Raw genomic sequence first — 15,274 nt, 5'->3', positions numbered from 1 at the left:
ATAGATCAGTGGTCAAGAAGCGTTTCTGTCAGACATGTCCTATTCGAGAACCGAGGAGCTGATGATACTGCGCATGTGTGATTCAGCGTGAAAGCAAACCGACACACGGAGCGTCTGAACCGAACTGATTCTTTTGGTGATTGATTCTGAACTGATTCTGTGCTAATGTTATGAGCCCAGGTAAACTGAAGGCTTGCAGTCAACGCCCATGATGACATTACATCGAGCGCAAAAGAACCGGTGAACTGTTTTCTTCAACTGGTTTATTGAATCGAACTGTCAGAAAGAACTACTGGTGATTCGAAAACCGATGCAACCGGTTCTTGACTCGTGAACGAGTCATTATCTGGCTCGGCTCGGTGTTCATCTCTCTCTTCACAGCAGTTCAGTCAGCACGCGCAGTCTTCTTAATCGCTTGATTCGCTCAATGATGTGCCAGCTTCATCAAACCTGCCATCTACAGTTCTGTTTGTAATGGAATGATTCATAACATTTTTATAATTGTAACGAGTAACGATGCAGCACATTAAAAAAATATCGGAGTAAAAGTATTAAACTCATCGAAAATATGTACTGAAGTAAAAGTGGAAGTAGGAGAAAAAAATAATACTCTAGTAAAGTACAGATACCGCCTTTTAGTACTTAAGTACAGTAGTGAAGTAGTTCTACTTCGTTACTATACATCTCTGGTCACATGATACTTAAGAAATCATACTATTATACTGGTTTGCTGCTTAAGAAACATCTCGGTTACGTATGGTAACCCTCGTTCCCTGAAGGAGGGAATGGAGATGACTGACGTCGGTGACTGACGCATAATGTGATATCGCTTCGATAGACCAATCTACTTTGAGTGTAAACTAAATGAGCCAATGCACATTGACATGCAATTATTGCATCCAGCTGCCACTGATCACAGCTTGAGTATAAGAAGGCAGCAGGTGCAATGCATACCAGGTTTTGCTGAGTAGCCGAGACGAAGACCCGGCAGCTCAGCAGCGGTACAGCAACCATGGCGACGGGACGTGGCGTCTCCGTTGCCTCCTTCAGGGAACGTGGGTTACCATACGTAATCGAGACGTTCCATTTCAGTCGGTCACTCTCGATGCCACGGCGGTGACCGATGCAAAATGGGATCGGGAAACCAGGTCCGAGTGGGCCAATATGGTGCCACTAGCAAGACCCAACAGGCTTAGGTGCCGGAGCACCAAATCCCTGTGCTCACAAAGACACAACTCGGGCGGCTTGTGAGCATGCCAGAGTGTGGTGCGAGTGTGGGGTACAGGGCTCACCTGGTTCCACGGGTTGGCAGAGGGTGCGTGAGTAGGCCTTTGTTGATGCTCTCGAACCGCCCGCTGCTGCCATCTGGCGAAGGAGGAGGACGAGTGAGGTCCGGTGCTTGGCCGTCCGCAACTCTCCATGACCTCCTGGGACCCAGAAAGGAAGAAAACTGCTCGTCGAGATTTCCAGATTTTCCACCTGGCCCTCCTCCAGGGGAGGGAGAGGTGCCTTCACCATCCCCAAGAAAGCAGCTACCTCTCTCTGGGTCACCCATCCCGGGGCCTCTTGCTCTTCCGCTCACCGCCAGGTGTGACGGGGGCCAGGACTGGAGGGGCAGCCTGCCTGCGCCCAGCTCTAGGCACCACTTGGAGGCTGCTGCAGATGCAGCGCGGGAACTGGGGCGGATGAAGGGGGCTGCCCTTGGCGATGAGCAGGCTGGGGCACTGCAGCCGTCGGACGGGTGGAGGCAGCAGCTGCCCGCCGGGGCAGGATGTGTCGGATCGCCTCAGTCTGCTTCTGGGCAGCCGAGAACTGCTGGGCAAAGCTCTTGACTGCGTCGCCGAAGAGGCCGGTCTGGGACACAGGGGCATTGAGGAACTGGATCTTGTCAGTGTCCCTCATGTCTGCCAGACACAGCCAGATTTGGTGCTCCTGGACCACAATCGTGGACATCGCATGACCCAGGGAACTCGCGGTGACCTTCGTCGCTCGGAGCGCGAGGTCAGTGACGTCTCGGAGTTCCTTTAGAACTTCTGGGTCGTGACCACCCTCGTGCAGGTCCTTCAGTGCTTTAGCCTGGTGCACCTGCAGTATCGCCATGGCGTGTAAGGCGGAAGCAGCTTCCCCGCAAGCCGCATAGGCACTGGCAGTCAGACCAGACGAGTGCCTACAGGCCCGGGAAGGAAGCACCGGGTCTCCACGCCAGGAGGAGGCAGACTTAGGACACAATTGCATCGCTACCACACGTTCCACCGACGGGATTCCCGAATACCCCTTTGCTGCACCGGCATCGAGGGAAGTGAGGGAGGAGGAGCCCACTGCCCGGTTTCTGGCAGTAAAAGGTGCTGTCCACGACTTGGTAAGCTCATCATGCACTTCCGTAAAGAAAGGCACTGGGGTCGGGCACTGAGAACCAGTGCACTCCACCCTGAGAAAACATCACCCATTGCCAGGTAACGACCGCACCCAGAAACGGCATCCTTATAAGGACGATCCATCGTCTTTACAAAGACGCACCCGTGAAGCTCTTTTAGAGAAATTTGCTCTTTAGGAAATGCTCTTTTAGTGCTGAGGCGCACAGGGGAGATGGCCACTTGCCACACGACAGGGGTAGTGCAGCCTGAAGTGTGCAATCCACTCGACACAGGAACGAATGCAGCTGAAGCACCGTCTCGCCAACACACGAAGCTTCCGAGAGCGTGCTGAACTCGTAGTTCACAGCAGACACAGTTGACCAGAGCGATACTAACGCTCGGCTCCGAAGCAAAAAGCTGGTATGCATTGCACCTGCTGCCTTCTTATACTCACGCTGTGATCAGCGGTAGCTGGATGCAATAATTGCATGCCAATGTGCATTGGCTCGTTTATTTACACTTAAAGTAGATTGGTCTATCAAAGCAATATCCCATTTTACGTCGGTCACCGACGTGGCGTTGAGAGTGACCGACTGAAAGGGAACTACTTATAAGAATTGTGGCTCTAATGATTTTTCACATCTTCCTCATGCAGTAGTTCACCATGACACCATTTGTCCCAGTTTGTAGTGTGGAGTATGCAGGAAAAATCCTGTTCAGAATAGGCCTATGCTTTGTTGTTTAATATTAAAAAAATTAAAAAATAAAAATAAAAATAAATAGATACAATAAAATTGAATCTCTCTTCTGTCCTTGTTTGTGGACAGCTCTTTATTTGTGTACTTGCCTTATGTTATTTTTGTAAATTGCTGACAAGGAGTTAAACCAAAAGCACCATCACTCAGATCGAGAGGCAGTTTGAGATTCAAAGCTCTGCTGGTATCATCGACAGTGGCTTTGAAATGAGTGAGTAGAGATATGATGAACTGCAGTGAGAAATGAAGGCCGAGGTTCACCCATTAGATGAGCACTTATACCAGTGAGTCATACTATTGATTCTGTAATGTAACTCAATTACTGTTCATACTTTAAAAATGGCACTGAATGGAGACTGATGATTGTGTTCTGTAAAACTTAATAAAACATATGTGAAATAATAATAGCTGAATTTTATTGCAGGTAATCTGCTGTGTACTTAAGTTTCGCAGTCCCAAGTTCTTAAAATGTACTTTAAAGTATACCAACTGAAACACGTTTAGAAACACATTTAACTATTGGGATACTTACACCTTAATACATTATTCTTATTATTCTTCTTATTATTATTATTATTATTATTATTATTTTCCCCTCTTGACAGATGACGTATGATACAGCTGTCACCCATGTATAACCTCAGCATCTGCTCTCTGGGAATATCCTACATAGATGGTTATGCATGCCTGGAAATCTCTGTTTTTTATGTTGATGAGAAAATGAATACCTGATGAATGAATGCTATATCAAAAACAGTTAATCATACACTCGCTCAGTCAAGTATTTTTATAATACTCTGCATAACACTCTGCATGTTAGGGAAAGTCGTGGCCTAATGGTTAGAGAGTCGGACTGCCAATCGAAAGGTTGTGAGTTCGAGTCCCGGGCCGGCAGGAATTGTGGGTGGGGGGAGTGCATGTACAGTTCTCTCTCCACCTTCAATACCATGACTGAGGTGCCCTTGAGCAAGGCATCGAACCCCCAACTGCTTCCCGGGCGCCGCAGCATAAATGGCTGCCCACTGCTCTGGGTGTGTGCTCACAGTGTGTGTGTGTGTGTGTGTGTGTTCACTGCTCTGTGTGTGTGCATTTCGGATGGGTTAAATGCAGAGCACAAATTCTGAGTATGGGTCACCATACTTGGCTGAATGTCACTTCACTTCACAAGTAAGGAATAATTGTCGACAGTTCATTGAATTATTAGAGAAATAGTGTCTGGAAGGTGTGCATTCTTTTTACAATAAGACACGGGATTGACTTCTGTAGCACCAGTCTGCAGCTTTCTGGCAGTTAATCCTGTGTCTTTCACCAGCTGCCCATGACCTTCCTTTTTCCAGCATTACTTAGCGGAGCAGAAGTTTAGTGATGCTGCCTGGCCTCCACCTCTTAGAGACTGGATTCTTCTTCTCTCAAATGGCTATACACATTTGTGCCAGACACCAAGGCATTCAGCCTCCTTGAGGGATATTGAGAGGCATAAGTTCCCAGAGGGTCTCCAGGCTCAGTTGCGACTCCAGGGGATTCATATGCTAAATTACCTTAACGAATGGTTGATTTTAACACAGTCCAAGGATTTAGTGGTACATCAAGATGTACTTCTCACTTACTTAAACTGTCTCGGTCTCAGACTGAACTTCAAAAGTCAAGCCAAGTCAAGTCATCTCTATTTGTATAACAGTACTTTAAACAATACAGATTGTGTCAAAGCAGCTTTACAGTGAAAAACAAGCAAATAGTTTGTCAATAATGGAATGGGACAATAACAAACATAAATTTTTCAAGTTAAGTCAGTTCATTGATGAAATCTGTTCGCCGAATAGTGGGGTCAAAATAAAAATTTAATGTAGGAAAAAAAAAATCTTGAATAAATAAATAAATGAACAAAAACAATTTTTAACATTAACATAAACATTATATCACTAATAAGCAGTTTTTATAAATGAAATGATCACAGATAATAGCTTCGATGTACTCTGCTTGACTGAAACTAAATGATTATATTGGTCTAAATGAGTCTACTCCACCAAACTACCATATTTTTCGGACTATAAGTCGCACCTAAGTATAAGTCGCATCAGTCCAAAAATACGTCATGACGAGGAAAAAAACATATATAAGTCGCACTGGACTATAAGTCGCATTTATTTAGAACCAAGAACCAAGAGAAAACATTACCGCCTACAGCTGCGAGAGGGCGCTCTATGCTGCTCAGTGTAGGCTACAGGAGCATTGAGCAGTATAGAGCGCCCTCTCATGGCTGGAGATGGTAATGTTTTCTCTTGGTTCATTTCTCTTGGTTCATTTCAAATTAATTTTGATAAATAAGTCGCACCTGACTATAAGTCGAAGGACCAGCCAAACTATGAAAAAAAGTGCGACTTATAGTCCAGAAAATACGGTACTGTTATAAGCATGATCCCCATCAGACTGGTCGTGGGGGAGGTGTTGCAACAATATATAGTGATATTTTCAATGTTACCCAGAAAACAGGATACATGTTTAACTCATTCAAAATGCTTCTGCTTAATGTTACACTGTCAGATATGCAAAAGAAATCTATTGTATCTCTTACTCTGGCTACTGTGTATAGACCACCAGGGCCGTATACAGAATTCCTAAAAGAATTAGCAGATTTTCTCTCAGACCTTTTGGTTACAGTTGATAAAGCACTAATTGTTGGAGATTTTAATATTCACGTTGATAAAACAAATGATGCATGAGGACTTGCGTTTACTGACCTAATAAACTCTTTTGGAGTCAAACAAAATGTCACTGGGCCCACTCATTGTTTTAATCATATGCTAGATTTAATTATATCGCATGGAATCGATCTTACGGATATAGATATCGTACCTCAAAGTGATGATGTTACTGACCATTTTACTTGTATCGTGCATGCTGTGTATCACTGATATTAACTATATGGCTCAGCGTTACCTTCTGGGCAGAACTATTGTTCCAGCCACCAAAGAAAGATTCACAAATAACCTGCCTGATTTATGTTAACTGCTATTTTTTCCCAAAAATACACATGAACTAGATGAAATGACTGGCAACATGGACACTATTTTCTCTAATACATTAGAAGCTGTTGCACCCATTTCCTAAAAAAGAAACTCATAGTCTTGAGTGCAAATCACGAAAAACTAACTTGGAAAACAGTATGTCCAGCTATAGACAGGTTCCAAAAACTGCCAGGGCCGAGCATAACCACAAACTAATTGAAAATAAACAAAACAATAGAAGGTTTTTATTTAGCACAGTGGCTAGATTAACAAATAACCAGGCGCCACCCGATTCAAATATTCCATCAACGTTTAATAGTAATGACTTTTCTACAGTGATTCTACAGTGTCTGATACATCAGTTTCATCCATAGCACCCAAAGATAAACTGCAGTGCTTTACAACTGCAGGACAGGAAGAGCTAAATAAATGTATCAGTGCATCTAAACCAACAACATGTTTATTAGATCCATGACACAATAAATTGCTGAAAGAGTTTTTACCTGTAGCTGAAGAACCACTTCTCTGTATTATTAACTATTCGTGATCTCTTGGTAAGATCTGTATGAAGATTTTCAGTCAGTTTTCAGGCCTCACCATAGCACAGAAACTGCACTGGTTAAAATTACAAATAACTTTGTTCTTGCGTCAGATCAAGACTGCATCATATTTCTATACATGTTGCCGCTTGCTAATACTATTAGAAAATACAGGATTAGTTTCCACTGTTATGCTGATGATGCTCAACTATATATCTCAACGAGACCAGATTAATCTTCTAAATTATCTAAGCTAACAGAGTGTGTTAAAAATTGAAAAGATTGGATGAATAATTTTCTCCTATTAAATTAGGATAAGACAGAGATATTACTTATTGGACCAAAAAACAGTACACAGAATCCCGTAGATTACAATTTGCAACTAGACGGATGGACTGTTACTTACTCTACAGTCAACATCTGGGTGTTATATTAGATATAAACTTGTCTTTTGAAAACCATATTTCCCATGTTACAAAATCAGCATTCTTCCATCTTAGAAACCTTGCCAAGCTATAAAACATGCTACCTGTTTCTGATGCAGAAAAGGTAATTCATGCATTCATGACCTCTAGACTGGAATATTGTAATGCCCTTCTAGGTGATTGTCCTGCATCTTCAATAAACAAGCTACAGGTAGTCCAAAATGCAGTGGCTAGAGTCCTTACCTGGTCAAGAAAATATAATCATATTACCCCAGTTTTACAGTTTCTTCACTGGCTACCTATTAAGTTCTGTATCAGTTGCAAATTATTTTTACTTACCTATAAGGCCCTAAATGGTTTAGCTCCTGCGTACCTAACTAGAATTATACCACACTACAATCAATCACACTCCCTAAGGTCACAAAACGCTGGACTTTTGGTAGTTCCTAGGATAGCAAAGTCCACTAAAGGAGGTAGAATTTTTTCGCATTTGGCTCACAAACTTTGGAATAGCCTTCCTGATAATGTTTGGGGTTCAGGGGCAGGGGCAAACATATAGAGACGTGTTTCAGACAGTGCAGAAATACAGAGTTGCATGTATGTACACATAAAATAAGCTTATGTCAAAACTGCTTCATGGCATTGTCATTGTGCTGTATTTTATTTTTTTCTTGCTTATCCGAACAAATATTCCAATCTTTAACTAAAAAAAATAAATAAAAATAATAAGGATTATAATAATAATAATAATAATAATGATAATATAATTAGGATATATCCATATATGTCCAGCCTATCCACAAGAAAATTTCCCAAACGTAACAAGTCCGTGGTGTAAAAAAGGTTAGAGACCCCTGGTGTAGTTTTTGCAGGGGATCTGTATTTAGGGCTCATCAAGTTGACATGGTCTCCACTGACATGGGCTGTAGATGTCATTTATAGGCTACAGTGACCTCTGTATAACAATGAAGGAGACTAATATTAGTGTAGATGCCAATATTCTTACAAGTATATAAGTAATTAGCAAGATTGTAAAATGTATACGATTTTCAATAGGGAGCCAGTGCAGAGTTGACAGAAGTGAGCTAATGGTCATACTTCCTGGTTCTAGTAAGAACTCTAGTTGCTGGATTTTGGACCACTTGGAATTTGTTTATTAAATGTGCAGAACAACCACCCAGTGAAGCAATACAATAATCTAAAGTTTTTGAATTTGACTTTGAGTGCATAGGTCACAATTTAGATATATTTTTTTACATATTTTACTTTTATATTTTTAACTATGAATTAGTATGTTTCATAGAGACACAAATAAATATAGAGCTGAGTATCATCAGTATAATAATGAAAGCTAGCACCATGTTTCCTGATGAGATATCCCAAGGGTACATTTTGCAAAGCAGCGGTGGTACTCAGTACTGTTTTTGCAATAGATATGATATCTCTTCATTCACTGCTACAAACTGAGGACTGTCAGATAAGTAAAATGACAGCTATGGAAGCATATCGGTAGCAATATTCAATTTGGAATGTAATATGCAAAATGACAATGCAATATGTAAAATGGCAATGCATTTCTGTATTTACATTTACATTTTCCAATACATTTGTACAACGTTTGGTGCAAAATGAAAATGAAAATTAAATTACATAATTTTCATTTGCCATTTCACACACTAGTTTTAATATGTAAAATGAATACTAATTTTAACGCTTTATAAGTTGCAAAATGAAAATGAAAATGTATTACAGAAATGATTAGATATGTATAACATGTTCAAGCAAAAACTGTGGCAAAATTATCATTCAGATGCTATTTTTCTTAATTGCATTAACACTCACAGTCAAGACACTTACGATTGCATTTTCATTCAATGTGGCGCAATGAATGTAGCAAAATTCAATGTGCACATTGAAAATGCATTCCGAGCCGATCACATCTCCGCCCCCTCGCGCCACGTCAATCACTGCGTGAACAAGGCGGGGCTTGCAGAAGGTCAATACTCAAGAAGAGGATTCAAGTGAGAGAACATGGACAAGACAGTTGGTCCATGTACGTTTTATAGTAAATAGTATATTTTAAAACCAGTAACGTGCGGTGAAATCTTGTCATGGGTAGGCTGTGACCTATCAATGTGTGGAATATATGTTCATATATTCATTCAGTTAATTTAGCAACCCAAGTTCATTTTAGGCATCATCAGATCGCTGCCTGCATTCAGCAAAGTCAGTCATGTGAGGCTAATGCACAATCAAATATAATAATCAAATTAATGGACACATCTATCTTATGACTTATACAACAAACAAATGTTTTGTGCGGGACACAGAGAAGGAGGCGGCGCGGCAGCCTAGTCACTCCATCAAAATGCGCAAACGCGCACAGACAGCCACGGCGCACACACACACACACACACACACACACACACTTTTGGTCTGGTGACGGCGCACCAGGCTACAGTCAGAAAACATTGCGTTAGCAGTACAGCTTTAAAGTACAAAAACAGCTTATTCGCTCCTACAAACTGCTAGGCGCACACACCGACACGCAAGTATACTAGATGCTAGTATTCGGGAAGCGCGCGGATTGAGTGAGAGCGAGTAGATCACGTGACATGAAGCAAGCTCGGTCTCTGCCTCAATGTTGATAATTCAAGACAGCATGAGAACTGACTGCGCATGCGCAAATCTACATAAACTACGTTCTATGGACCAAAGAGGCACCGCTCACCTCTGCCTCAATGGCCATGGCTTTTGAATTTCCTGCATGAAACAACGGTTTTTAGGAGCAAACAATGGCAAAATGAGTATATTATGTGTATTCCTGAAAATTTTTGTTACAAAAAATAATATTTGGAATAAAATTAATGCAATTAATAATGTGGTGAATTAATAAAGCTCTTGGAATTAATAAATGTAATGTCAACATTTCCTTTGGTGAGGCACTGCCTACCCTGCCTACCCTGACCGCACGTCCCTGTTTAAAACGCACAGAAAGAGACAAGGATTTATAGTGCTTTAATGAGGTATCTAAGAGAAACAGGATTGATAAACAGAATATAGTTTAATATAAAAATGGGGAGGCTGGGTTGTTTTTTTCTTTTTCTTTTTTTTGATCATTTCGGTTTATGGCTTCAATATTTAATTTGCACTTGTGGGAAAGCTGCTTTCATCTGATTGGTCCAATCGCTCCACCTTCAGCTCGGTCTTTTCATTCTTTCAGACAGAATAAGAGTCAGTGCGAGTGAAGCACTGTAATGTCTGAAACCACCGCTCACTGTTAATTAGCATCATATTTGAATCAGATGTAGCTGGGCACATAATTCATGCTGCTGCGACTTGCAAGAGACCCCGTTAAATTATTTCTAGGTTATAGTCTTGTATAAATATTGTCCCACTGATAAAAACATTGCAAATAGTTCTGTCTCCTTGGATAACAGTGAAGTGGAAATAAATATAGTTACATTTATGAAATAAAAAAAAATAGTATTTTTTTTGGGAAGGTAAGTCTGGCCAGTTATACAGCAACCCGATCTGAGCTGAATTTGGTGAAACATTAGTTCTAGTCTGTGTCAATTACTCTCATAAATAATAATAATAATAATGTTACCAGTATTTTTCGGACTATAAGTCGCACCTAAGTATTAGTTGCATCAGTCCAAAAATACGTCATGACAAGGAAAAAAAACATATATAAGTCGCACTGGACTAAGTCGCATTTATTCAGAACCAAGAGGAAAAATTTCCGTCTACAGCCACGAGAGGGCGCTCTATTGTAGGCTACAGGATCACTGAGCAGCATAGAGCGCCCTCTCGCGGCTGTAGACGGTAATGTTTTCTCTTGGTTCATGTCAAATTAATTTTGATAATTAAGACTTATAGTCCAGAAAATACGGTAAATATATGTTGTCTTTCTCAAGACCAACAAAGAAGACTAAAAAGAGAAACATAATTCAATTTAGTATGTAATAAAACGAATATTACTAATTTATTTAAGAAATGTCACTATATTAATTTTCACAATTATTTATTAATGTTTCACACACATACCTAGTGCCTTAGGACTTAAAAGATGAGAGTGGTAAATGTTACAGACATGGACTGTTCAGTCTATTATTGATTTTTATTTCCACTTCACTTTTATCCAAAGAGACAGAACTATTTGCACTGTATTTATCAGTGGGACAATATTCATATATAATATTCAATACTACAACCTAGAAATAATTTGCAGGTCTCAGCAGCACGAATTATGTGCCCAGCTACATCTGATTCAAATATTATGCTAATTAACAGTGAGCGGTGGTTTCAGACATTACAGTGCCGCACTCGTACTGACTCATTCTGTCTGAAAGAATGAAAAGACCGAGCTGAAGCTGAATGAAAGCAGCGTTTCAGCTCCACCCACAAGTGCGAATGAAATATTGAAGCCATAAACCGAAAATATCAAAAAGTACACGGACCAACTGTCTTGTCCATGTTTTCTCTCTTGAATCCTCTTCTTGAGTATTGAGTCTCTTGACCTTCTGCAAGCCCCGCCTTGTTCATGCAGTGATTGACATGGTGCGAGGGGGCGGAGACGTGATCGGCTCGGAATGCATTTTCAATGCGCACATTGAATTTTGCTACATTCATTGCGGGACATTGAATGAAAATGCAATCGTAAGTGTCTTGACTGTGAGTGTTAATGCAATTAAGAAAAATAGCATTTGAATGATAATTTTGCCACAGTTTTTGCTTGAACATGTTATACATATCTAATCATTTCTGTAATACATTTTCATTTTAATTTTGCAACTTATAAAGCGTTAAAATTAGTATTCATTTTACATATTAAAACTAGTGTGTGAAATGGCAAATGAAAATTATGTAATTTAATTTTCATTTTGCACCAAACGTTTCACAAATGTATTGGAAAATGTAAATGTAAATACAGAAATGCATTGCCATTTTACATATTGCATTGTCATTTTGCATATTACATTCCAAATTGAATACTGCTACCCATATGCTTCCATAGACAGCAGCATCCCCCATGATTCCACTTGGCCTGATCCAAATGAAGCCAATACCGCGATGGCTTAAAAGCAAAGGCTTTCACCCTCATTGGCACAGTTTCTTTCATATCCTTGTTTTAAGACACCCCCAGTTCTTGACTTAGGGTGTCCCAATCGTGGTGTGCTGTCATCAAAGAATAATCTGCAATCACTGAGATTAGTTTTGCATCCCAGGATGTTTGAATGTGGGAGCAGACTTCCTGTTCAAGACAGGTAGACCTTCCTCTGTTTTCATCCTCTCTTCACAAGAAAATTGTATGCTTTGGAGTGGTGTCTCATTGCATCATGGTGCAAACAATGTCATTCACTGCCTGGTTGGTCCAGTACTGGAGTTCTTTCAAGTTTGGCTTTCGGCAGGATTGGTTCTTTGAGGCATATGTGTCAAATTCCACTCCTGGAGGGCCACTGTCTAGCAGATTGTACCTCCAACCAACTCCAAAAGACCCATCTGGAAGCTTCTAGTAATCCTGAACACCTTGATGAGCTGGCTCAGCTGTTTTTAATTAGGATTTGAGCTAAACTCTACAGGACAGTGGCCCTTCAGGAACTGAATCTGACACCCCTGATGTAATGTGCTTGATGTCCTTTGCAGTGGGGGTGTGTGCCTGTTTATGGTGTTTCTTTAGAGAGAGATTTTTCTAGTCTCTTGTTTCATGTGTGTGGCTAGATGGCTGAGGCCTCAGTACCTTCTAGGTATTTTTATTTTTTTATTTTTGAGAAGGGTTAATCGGGTCCCCCAGTTGAACCAGTTTTTTTCAACCCTTACGGTGATCCTTACAGTCAAGTTGTTCCTTTCTTAAACAACCCTGTCAGTTGCCTCATGAGGTTGAGGTCCTCAGAGTTTATCAGCAACCAGTGGAGTTGGCTTGGTTGTGCACACACTTGAGATACCATCACATTGTGTTCCCCATAGTGTCAGCTGATGACACAGCATCAGATATCGTACTTAGGGAATCAGTAACCAGCTTCAAATTAAACCAAATTAAAATAAAATATGCTGCTATAGCAACTAGCTAAATTTATATATATATATATATATATATATATATATATATATATATATATATATATATATATATATATATATATAGGATCTGCTGGAACCTGCAAGAGTGGCATTGTTTTCCTGTCACCACATTGGTTACACCATACCTTGCTTTGATGGATTAATTTACAGAAGTAACAATACTAAATAGATATATTATATTATATTATATTATATTATATTATATTATATTATATTATATTATATTATATTATATTATATTATATTATATTATATTATATTATATTATCGTCTCCATAGATGTTCAGGCTGTCCTCTTGCTGTGCTGGCTGTGGATCTCCCGACTTTCAGTGGGATCCTGTCTGTGGAGAGAATGGAGTGACCTACATCTCTTGATACAATGGCTGAAATTCCACCTGTGCCACAGGACAGAATATAGTGAAAAACTGTGTTTAATTCTTGACCTTTAAATCAATATGATACCCCATGCATTGTTGTAATGATGACAAACTCAACAATCTCACATCCATTTAAGTATTAACTTGTTACTTTTTTTCAGTAGAATGCAATAGGTTGTAGAAAAAAAAATATTTAGTTGATGATGATGCTTATGATGATAACAATTCTAGGGATTTTAACAGCAATATTTGTTAACTTAAGCATGAAACTGATTTCAACATTTGTCACAAATATCATGAAGCGCACACACACACGTTTGTTTTTGTGAAAAGTGGGGACATCCCATAAGCGTAATGGTTTTTATACTGTACAAACTGTATATTTTATGGCCCTACACCAACCCTACACCTAACCCTAACCCTCACAGGAAACTTTGTGCATTTTTACTTTCTCAAAAAAACTCATTCTGTATGGTTTATAAGCGTTTTGAAAAATGGGGACACGGGTCACCCTCTCTTTGTAATACCTGTGTCATACCCATGTCATTATACAAAGTTGTGTCCCAAAATAGGTCACAAAAACATGCACACACACACACACACACACACACACACACACACACACACACACAGACTTTGTGTGAGTACATGTGTGTGTGTGTGACAGTGGAAAAAAATATATAAATATAAATAAATATAAAGTTATACGCAATGTGAAATGACCAGTTATAATTATATACTATATTATATATAATAATATATACTATATTATATTATATACATTTGCCCCTTATTTAGAAATGTATAACTTCACATACATTAATCTGTAAAAATTTTTTTAAGTCTGTTAGGATGAAATGAATGCTTTGTAACACGTGGTGGGATTATATTCCAAAAATATTAAATAAATTTGTGGTTCACATGATAATACCACACGTGTCTAGAATAAAGTATTTATTTAAGTGACCTTTATATTAAAAAACAACAACAATGTTTATTTAAACATTTTTTTTAAAGTAGTGTTAAACATTATTCAAATAGTTGTTTAAAGATATAGTCCTACCACTGAAAAAAATAAATGAAATAAATGCCTGAACATTATGCTTTTTGATAACAGTGTGAGTTATGTTTGTCATTTATGAATTGCACCTATACAGTAGATTAACTGTTGTTTTTGTATTATGGTAATAGTAATCACTAGTAAAACCATGCTCCTCTTTAATGGTTGGATCAATGTAAGTAATCGTACCCCCCCCCCCCCCAAAAAAAAAGAAAGAAAAAAAAATGATGTATTGCTATAATGTATATGGCAGAAGTCCTTATATAATATATATTGAAACTGATGTGGTTTAATTGATTTTAGTGCAATCAGTGGTGTATTTTGTGATGCTCTGATGCCACTTCCTATTATATTCATATAATGGCAAAAAAGTATGCTATATTTCATAACAAATACCATAGTTTTTGTAGAATTTACTCCTGCAGTAGTTGGACTAAAAATGTTCAAAACTAACTACTTCAGAGTAACTACACAAAATAGATCTGGTCATTGGAAATGTCTTTAAAATATTTACAGTTAGGGAACAATCTGGTCACTATAGAAAAAAAAAAGTGATATATTTTCATCAATAATTAACATTTCATGTCATTCTAAACCCATCTTTCTTTTTTTCTGTAAAACTGCATGAAGGCTTGTACTTGAAAAACTTGAAAAAGAAAAAAAAATTGTGTAAAT

This window comes from Carassius carassius, chromosome 22 (genome assembly GCF_963082965.1).
Source record: "Carassius carassius chromosome 22, fCarCar2.1, whole genome shotgun sequence".
NCBI lineage: Eukaryota > Metazoa > Chordata > Actinopteri > Cypriniformes > Cyprinidae > Carassius > Carassius carassius.
The sequence above is the reverse complement of the archived record's forward strand: the minus strand, read 5'-3'. Positions refer to the sequence as shown.